The 9,741-nt window shown below is 49.9% G+C and overlaps 1 long non-coding RNA gene across 1 annotated transcript; it reads left to right on the forward strand.

The window, feature by feature from the left end:
- The first annotated feature begins 5,119 nt into the window (after nt 1-5,119).
- Nucleotides 5,120-6,103, forward strand: LOC106146923. The gene is made up of 3 exons (XR_001231569.1): nt 5,120-5,336; nt 5,473-5,647; nt 5,907-6,103. It is a non-coding gene; the product is annotated as an uncharacterized LOC106146923 (long non-coding RNA).
- Nucleotides 6,104-9,741: the final 3,638 nt, after the last annotated feature.

The following is a 9,741-nucleotide window of genomic DNA, read 5'->3' on the forward strand; positions in this document are numbered from 1 at the left end:
GTTATGGGAAATTTTCCGTTTCAGAAAAAATCTGAACCAGAACAAGAGATGTTACAGGAGGTAGGAAATGAGGAAACGCTATCGTTCCGGGAACAGAGACCAGTTGCAGAGGAGGAAGGAAGGCACGGGTCTTTTGCATCGAATACTGACTATAAGCAGGGGAAATTGGATTTTCCTCCGCCTCCTTCTTTGGTCTTTCAAGCATATCCGGCACAACCCTCAGCCCCGATATATGATTCTTTGGCCTCCCAGGCGTATCCGGTGCAGCCCTCAGCCCCAGTATATGATAAGTTTAACCCTTTTAGGGACCCACCTCAGTTAACTCTTCAAAGACCATTACGTATGACTACGGTTATGAAGGCTTGCTGCAGCCAGACAGGGAGGAGATTTGGATGCTTGTAAGGCTTTTGCTGTGTACCCAGTTACAGTTACGCAACTAATAGCCCAATTATTGCTTCTTCCAGATGCAAAAGATCCTGCCGCTCCTACAGAGTGTGTAGGAGGTTTTGGAAGTACTGGAAGAAGAATTTTTTGGTAAAAAGCTTTATACACTTTAAATTTTTTGGATATTAGTAAAGATTCATCTACTACAGCAGCAGAAAAATTTTGGGCCACCATTATTAAAGGACCACCAGAACCAATAGGGCAACCTATTTTTTGGAAAGATATTCATACTGGAAAATGGGAAAGAGGTATTGTTCAAATTTGGGGGAGAGGATTTGCATGTGTCATTACAGATTGAGGAGATAAAGTGTGGTTACCTGCTAGAAGAATTAAACCTCAACATGAGCCACAAGAGTCAAATTCGATCTGAATCCTTCAGTGGAAAAGATGAGAGTGATGCCACTACAGCACCATCCTTAGATAATAATCAAGAATGTTCAGAAAGCACAACCCCCAACTTAGGGACAACTTAAAGTAACCCATCATGTTGAGAACCTGCTGCATTGCACTGGAAAATATTTATGGCTAGTAATATATTTTTCATATATTCATGTTGGCTGTCATAGCCGCTATGGTAGGCATTGACTTTATAGAATCAGGTGCATCTACCTGTACCAATTTATGTTACTCAATTTAGATAGCTTCCTGGTCCGTATGATACACGGGGACCATTTATAATGACAGATAGTTAAATTATAAAATTTTTAAAATTGTAATAGAATTATTACAATATAATTTGGTTAAGGGTATGTTTGAAGGCACTCTGATTTTGTGTAAATGTTCTGTGTACTTGTTTGCATGTCTGTCACTTTGTGAACAGCTGTTCTCCTTTGTTTTTGAGCTCAACAAAATTTTTTTTACGATGCAATTGGGTTGTAAATTTAAGGGCATGCTTTCACTTAAATTACCAGCTGGTTTATTTTATTTTACTTTATTTTTATTTTTATTTTAAAGAGTAAAAGAAGGATAACATCATTATAGGTGGGGCTTACCAAATTACAGACAAAGTGGTAGGAAATTGTCAATGGTTATTGTTTTACATATTGTTATCTACAAGATAGTTTCTCAGGAAAACAAATAGACAAATAATAGTGAGTTACAGACAAAAGAGGTAGGAGATTATCAATAGTTGTTGTACTATACTTTGGTATCTTCAAAGTGGCTTCTAAAGAAAATAAATAGAGCTATACATGAGTGACCTATTGAATAATCATTAACTATTCTCAATGGTTGTGGTAGGAAACACATAATAATAAACATGCATCCATTTATGAAATAGGATAGGAACAATACAAACATTACAGAGTTATGGATAGATTAGTAGGAAAATATCAATGGCTGTTGTAATACATGATGGTATCTTCAGAGTGGTTTCTCAGGAAGACAGAGATATGCAAGAAGGATCTAACAAGTACTTATAGCCTAAGGGTTGTCAAAAATCAGGTGAGCCGTCTGGGGCCAAAGCCATTTTTTGTAGCGTTTTCTCCAGCCTCCCATTGCATTGGGACCCCACAACCCATTAGTGTCCTCTCGCCAACTGTCAGCACTGGCAGCAGGAATCCTGCTGCAGACTTCTCCAGAGCTTCACCACAGCCTGTACTGTCAGGGGAAGAATGGCTTCCAGGGAGTCTCCGCAGGTATTGTGCAAGGTCCTCCTGGTTTACAGCTTCAGAGCAGTTCTCATGACCCCAGTCCACAGGACCTCTGACTCCTCTGGCTTAGTCTGCATTCTCATGTTCTCTGAGTCCTTGTTCAGCAGCTGCTCCTCCGCTGGCTCTGGACCTTTCTGGTTCTCAATGGCAGGAGCAAGAGTGGCCCATTGTATGGCACGTATTCCCAGGGGTTTCTCCATGTTTGAATGATTAACACATGTCCGTGGGGGGGCATCTGCAGCCGGTGAATGGTGGGCCAATAGTGTCGTTGTTTCTCTGTGTCATGGTAGTTCTCAATTGAGCGCCACCACGTGGCTCCCCCTGCGCCGGAGGCCCTCCTTCCGGGGGCCTATGAGGCAGGGAGCAAGCCGGTCCGAAGACCCTACCAGCTGGTTTAAATGAAGATATTTAAATAAAGATATTAAATTATAATCCCTGAGTAAAAAAATTGTTGGGTAGGACTCTGATTGGTGAATAAAGGGGTGGCCAACCTTTGTTTATTAATAAGGAGCCCCCAGTGCTCTCCACGATTTCCTGGGCAACACCCCTATAATTGAATCTTTTTGTCAAAGAAAAAGTTTTCAGTAGAAATTATAATATAGTTTTCTTATGGAGGATCCTCTTGCTATAAAGTAGAATTTTGATAAAAGCTTTTTGTTTTCTTTTCCTTTTTTTCATATGTGTGTGGTAATTCGTTGGTATTGGTTTCAGGGTGTATTGAATGTATTCATAATTACAGATTTTTAAAAATATGGAGCAAAGACTGTATTTTCTGATAGGACTTTTTTTTCAAATTGAGATCCCTGCCTTTAATAAAAACATGTGAGGTATATTGCATTGAGGAATAATAAATTGGAAGTATTAAATAAAGAAGATTGGTTAAAAGGGATATGTAGTGTCAGGACAAAAATTTAAGTATCTTATAAAGTGTCATGATTGTCATGTAGTGTCATATGTGGTTTTGATTTTTAAATTTCTGGATAGATATATGTAATTGTTGTTTGTTAACATTCTATTAAGATTTAAATATTGGAATATCCATGGTTGTTAAAAAATTATGGTTCCATTTGTATGTCCTAAGGTGTTTGCTATGTAGATTAGATTATGATATTAAGCTTGTTGCCTCCGTTACGATGTTATTTTATTTTATTTTTTTTTTTGGTTTTGGTTTTTCTCCGGTACCGGGAACCGAACTCACGAACTTGCGCGTGCCAGGCAGGCGCTTTTGCCGCTGAGCTAAACCCCCAGCCCCTCCGTTATGATGTTATATCATTAATCTTCTCCGCTGGCTGTTTAACAACTGAGATCTGGAGAATAAATATCAGAAAGATAATTTGGGCTAAAAACACAGCCAATATTTTGGCTATGCCCTCTAAGGTCAGTAAAGACTCAGGACATAAGAGAACTTCTGCTGTGACATCCTATAACTCGGTTGAGTCCCTAATTTTCTGATCAAGGAGATTGTGGAACCACAGAGGAAAGTGATTCTACGATGTATAGTGTGCCTAAGCAGAGTCGCTAAGAGAGAAAAAATCTCTCAGGCTTTCACAGAAAGCACCTTGGTCAAGCAATGGCATGACTCATCCAGATGGCTGACGCTGACAGAAGATCAAGAGATGCCGCACTTGGTTCCAAGAAGATTCCTGAGAAGACCTACCTGACCTTGATAGATAGTGAAAGGTTAAAATTTTTATTTTTATAAGCCTTACTCTAACTTGGTCTTAGATATCCGGGAAAAAGTGTGATCATAAGATATAAATTGAAGGCTAACCATTGTTATGAATGCTGAACTATGTTCCCATTTCTGCAAACATCTATTGTCATTTCATGCGATGTTATCATCGTATTTTGCCTCATCCTCTTGGTCTAGCGAAGTTCATCCAGGAAACACTGAGAAACGGAAGACGATTGGCAACCTTCTCGTTGATGCTTCAAAGGATTGCATTCAAACAAAAAGGGGGATATGTGGGAAAAGGACTGTGACTGCTAATGGATTGATTAACTGATGGTCGGCTTATGATCCCCAGCTGGACTGAGTGAACGTGGTACTGGGTGTGGGAGGCCCGCCTGAGGACTGTTACCATCCGCTGAGAGGCAGACCTGGAAAGGAATAGTGAATTTCTCCTGCTGGTGTTAGTTACATTCTTTGTTCTAATAAAAGGTGATGGAGATGAGTGATCGGGGCCGCTGCAGTCCGAGAGACTGTAAGCCCCCTGATCCCAGATTTTTAGCTCTCTTGTTTTTCTTGTCTCTTTTACCTTTTCTTATTCATCCGTGGGCACCTGGTTCTCGGGACCTGTCACTATAGTTAATAGCAACATACTGGCGCCAGGGAGGTGTGTCACCGGGCACCACACTGCTGTTGGTATCTGAGCTCTACGCTGTCCTCGTCCCTTTGTCCCTGTACTGAGCAGCCCTGTCCCCTCAGCGCGCCATGGAGAATAACCAGCATGAGCAGCCGCCCTCCTCCTGAGTGCACACTGTCCTGGGGATGCGGGCTGTGGAGTGTCGCACACCCCTGCACATGCTGGGCGCCTGGGCCCGGAGCCTCCCTTCTGTGACAATCGGGGTCCAGCAGCGGGTGAAAGGCTGGCTCACGCCGCCGCGTCAGAGAGCTGTGCTGTGGGGATCCAAAGGGCCCAGGGTAGGCGCCGTCCCCCACTTGCAGCGAGGAGCCTGGTGCCCTCAGTCCCGAGCCAGCGTGTGCTGGGTGCTTGTGAGGGTCTAGAAAGAGGTCTGCTTGTTCACTTGGTGCCATTCAGGCAGAGGTCTGCGGCTGCCACCAACCTCGTCTGACACTTTAAGTAAAGCTTGTCGCCGTGGCCTCTGGGTTCAAGGTTTGCATTCGCCTTGTGCAGGGCCAAGTGTTCTGCAGCTACATCCACTCTCCGGGGCCTTCCATTCTCAGAACCAGTTTGTCCAGGCAGAAGCCACAGGCCGATCTCCGACTGCACAGAGAAAACAGAGCCGGTAATGACAGTGAACGTATAACTGCAGAACGGCCGCTTTAAGTTTCTGTTGGCAACAAGCCCCGCCTCACGGAGCCGGCGGAGTGCAGCAGCTTCAGTGCGCAACCTGCCCGCGGGGGTTTTCGTTATTACTGTTGCCAGAACTCCAGGCTTATAATTGACGAGTCAGACCCACGTGTCACTTCGAGAGAAACCCCAGCCTAAAACAGGAATGCAGCTCAGGAAAACACCAACCCGGATAAATAAATCTTGTGTCAAATGCAGAAAGCGGGTAAAGCCTGGGCTCAGGGCTACATACATTGTTTCCACTTCAGCTGATTTTAGCAAGTGCCCAGGGGAGGGTGGTGGAAACACGCCCTACAACCTTCTGCCTTTCCCCTGTTTGTGACTGCTTATTTGTTTCTTAGGCAAAATACTGCTCTTACAACAGCTAGGGTGAAGCTTCCACGTGGACCACATTCTCCCGAGACGCACACTGAGGCGCACACTGCGGCCACGCCGTGACACAGCACTCGAGGCACAGGCGGAGGCCAGGTCTGGGCTGAGGTGTCTCCACGTCCCCAGAGTACCGTCCGCTCTCAGGTGGGGCTGGGGAGGCTCACTGGACTGTGGGGTGCTGGTGCGGACTTGCCGTCCGTTAGGAGGTGGGGGCAGGTCGGAAGTGGGTGTCACTCGGGCACCTGGCAGGGTTTATCTCCCTTCCCTTCCAGCCCGCTCTGCTTCCTGTCTGCCTGAGGTAGGCAGCTCTCCTGTGCCCCAGCCCGCCCGCTCCACTGACCACACAAGGCCTGAAACGTCTAACTGCCCAGCCACGGTCACCCGCTCCTTCCTTAACTTGCAGGTGCTGGGTATTTAGTCCCAGAGAGGAGGAAAGTGACTAAGACGCCTGTCTCAAAGTGAAGAGGAAAAAGGGCTGGGGCCGCGGCTGGTGAACACTATTGCCCAGCATGTGCAAGGCAGGTGTCCTGCGTGTGCAAGGCCGGTGCGTCCCCAGTGCAGGGGAAGCAGCTGTCTACGGTGCAGCTCGCACACGGCGCTCTCGGGGTGCACCCAGGGCTGGGCTGGGGAGCAGGCTCCATCCTTCAGCACCCGGTGAAGGGAGCAGGAGGCCTCTCGGGGAGGAAAGGGAGTCTCCGGGAAATGGGCTATGTCCTGAAGACACCTCCGAGGGAGGTTTTACCCTGTCCCCGGTGGATCTGGCCTTAAGGGTTGTGTCACCCGTGTTCCCAGCACTCACTGATTTTAGCCAAGTGGGAGCTCTGAGCCTCGGGTTCAGATCATCTTTATACCAACTCTGGGTCCCCATAAGTCTGAGGGTGTGGAAGGAAAACGCAGCCCCAACTCAGACTTGGCTTCTCCTCTCCTGACACACAGGTTCCCCTGACTGCGGGGGGGCTTTCCCCGAACACACACGGCGCCCGCTCCGAGGTGCAGCGGTGGGCTCCCTGGTTTGTCTCTCCCTTTGGAGCTGGATCGGGAGCGAGTGGACACGCTAGCACCACCGCAGCCAGCCCACTCCGCGGCCGGCTGAGCGGGCATCAGGGCTGCGGGAGGGCTCCATGGCAAAAATGTGCCCTCCAATGCCAGCTGCAGGCCCCGGACAGGCTCACCTGCTCTCTGATTAGACATTGCGGTTCCCACAGCCCAGCTCAACAGCTCACAGAACCCAGGGAAACAACATTTAAGAGTTTATTTATTTTCCCCCTGCACTGAGGATTGAACCCAGGGCCTTCACACTTAGCTATCCCAGCCTTAGTCTAGTTAAGTTGCTGAACTGCCCAGTCTGGGCTCCAACTTGCAGTCCCCCTGCCTCAGCCTCCCAGAGTGCTGGGACTGCAGGTGTTCGCCTCCATGTCTGGCTTTACCAGTTTATTATGAAGGACAGTACGTGGGGCCAGATGAAGGGAGGCCGGTGAGGCCTGAGGGGAGGGCGCCCTCCCAGCACCGAGCCTGCTCTGTGGTCCGCAGATCTGTCTCTGGGTCTGCCTGGAGCACAACCGTGGCACAGCAGCCAGCACAGCGGCGGGACCCGCAAGGTCTGTCTGCCCGGATTCTTCAGGGAGCCAGCACCAGGGTCTTATCTGTGCAGGACAAGGTGGGTCAGAGAAGCTCTGCAGGGTGGGGGAGGTAGGTTTCTGCGCCTGGCTTGGGGAGAGAAAGGGCAGGCAGGCCAGAGACTCTGCTTTCGGAGCACCAAACACCCAGCACTGTTCTGCTCACTTAGGCCTAGGGGAGCAGTGAGCCAGGAACCAGGGATGAAGACTGAAACCCGTCTGCACCACAAAGGAAAGAGCAAAAACAGGTTTCCTAGAGAAGTAGCTGTGCGCCAGACGTCGGGGTCAGCTTCTGCCTAAGGCCTGGGCTTCCAGCCGCCTGGCTTGGCCTACGGGTTTCAGTTTGTCTGCCCCAGGACTGCCAGAGCCAACACTTGAACACAAATCTTTTCCTAGGCTAGGCGCAGGGATACAAGCCTGTAATCCCAGCGACTCCAGAGGCTGAGGCAGGAGTTTCAAAAGTAAAAGCCCAGCCTGGACCCCTTAACAAAACTCTATCTCAAAAAAAATCCAAAGGGCCAGGGTGCAGCTCAGTGGTAGAGCATTGCCTTGTACGCAAGAGACCCTAGGCTCAATCCCTAGTCCCATACTAAATTGATGAGTAAACACATAAAGAAATAAAACTTACTCTGTTTATGTACAAGAATAATCGCCTATTGGCTGTGTTTCTCTGGAAAAGTGCGCCTTCCCCCGGCCCAGGATCTCTCACCGGATGTCTGCCCTCTTGGAAGCTGGGCTTCGTGTGGGAAGTGCCCCAGCTCATCCCTTTCAGCTGCCCCCAGAGCTGTCGGGACAGAACTCCTGAGGGGATGCAGGCCCTTGGCGATCCCCCCAGCTTCCTCTCCTCTCCAGCTGCTCTAGGGTCAGGGTGGTCCTCCTGGCTCCACGTGACCCTGTGAGCCTGGACATCCTTTCCCTTTCTGGACTTCTGTCTTCCTGCCTTGTTGCTGTTGTTGTTGTTGTTGCTATTTCGGTGTTGCTGGGCCTGGTCCACACTGCTGGAGAGCACAGCAGCCCCCACCTGCATCTCCTGTCCTGCCCACCTTCTCCTTATTCCGGTTGTGCGCATCTTACAACCCTCTGATGTACAACTTTTCTTCTTTTTTCACTGCCTACAAATCTTCTTACTGCCTGCATTAGTTTCCCATTGCTCCTATAAAAATAACCAAAAATGTTAGTGGTTTAAAACAACACACATTCTAGGGGCTGGGGATTTAGCTCAGCGGCACAGCGCCTGCCTGGCAAGCGCAAGGTTGTGAGTTCGATCCCCGGTACTGGAAAAAAAAAACCAAAACAAACAAACAAAGCACACATACATTCTTTCTCTTACACTTCTGAAGTCAGAAGCCAAAGTGAGTCTCCCTGGACACACACTGAGGTGTCAGCAGCTCAGGGTACTATGGCAGGAGCCTGTGGTCCCCGCTCCTCTGAAGGGGAAGCGGGGACGACCATGACGATGACTTATATGGGACTCAAGTCCAGCTTGGGCAACACAGCCAAAGCCGTCTGTAAAGCCATGAATAAATTAAATAAAAAATAAAATAAAGTGCCACTTGTGGTGGTGGTTATATTCCCAGCACTTTGGGAGGCTGAGACAGGAGGATCACAAGTTCAAGCGTGGCCTGGGCAACTTTAGCAAGCTCTTGTCTCAGAAACTAAAAGGGCTAGGAGTGTAGCTCCGTGTGGAGGCCCTGGGCTTAAACCCTAGTGCTACAACATAAATAATCATGAAGTAAAATCTCTCCCCTTGTATAAAAACCAGTGTCGGCGGGCCGCTCCTTCTGGAGGCTCCGAGGAGGCTGCGCTGCCTGGCCCTTGGCAGCCTCCCAGCCTCCCGTGTCCCTGGCGTCAGGACCTGCTTCTCCATGCCACCCAGGTCTGCGGGCGGTCGGGAGCCCCTGCGGCTGCTGGACCCGGCTCCCCCACCTTTACCCGTCCACGTCAGCGCGCTCTCGTGTCCTCCAACGATCTGCTCGAATCCTCTTTCCCACCCGCCTGTACCGGAGCCCCAAGTCCTGCTGGGGGGAACCCGCCTCCAAATGGCGGGTGTCACCTCGGGGCCCGCCTCCCTCAGCAGCCCTGCCGCGAGCCGCCCGCCCCGTCCACACAGCTCTCCGCGCTCTCAAGCCCCCGGAGGCCGCGGAGGAAGACTGCAGTCTGCACCCGGAAAGGCCGCGACGCCGCAGCGCTCTGGTCCTGAGCATCGCTCTGGTCCTGAGCATCGCTCCGCCGGCTTCGCTTGGTCAGCGAGCAGACTCTGGCTCCAGGTTCTTGTGCTCACCTGACTCCCCACTCTCTAAACACACGGAGCGCCTACTGTGCAGCATAAAGCGCAGACTAGAAGACAACGCGCACACAGACGTCCTTGACCTGCCAGACGCGGTGGCGCACGCCTGCAACCCCAGCACTCCAGGCTGGGTAAGGGCCATCACCGAGTTCCAGGCCAGCCTGAGCTACACAGTGAGTTCAAGTCCAGCCTGAACTAGGAAGCAAGACCCAGCCGGGACGCCTGTAATCCCAGCACCGGGGAGGCTGAGGCAGGAGGATCGTTGTGAGTTTGAGGCCAGCCTGGGCTACAAAGTGAGCTCAAGGCCGGCCTGAACTGCACAGCGAGACCCTGTC

Source organism: Chinchilla lanigera, unplaced genomic scaffold (assembly GCF_000276665.1).
Source record: "Chinchilla lanigera isolate Chin_1 unplaced genomic scaffold, ChiLan1.0 scaffold00104, whole genome shotgun sequence".
NCBI classification, from domain to species: domain Eukaryota; kingdom Metazoa; phylum Chordata; class Mammalia; order Rodentia; family Chinchillidae; genus Chinchilla; species Chinchilla lanigera.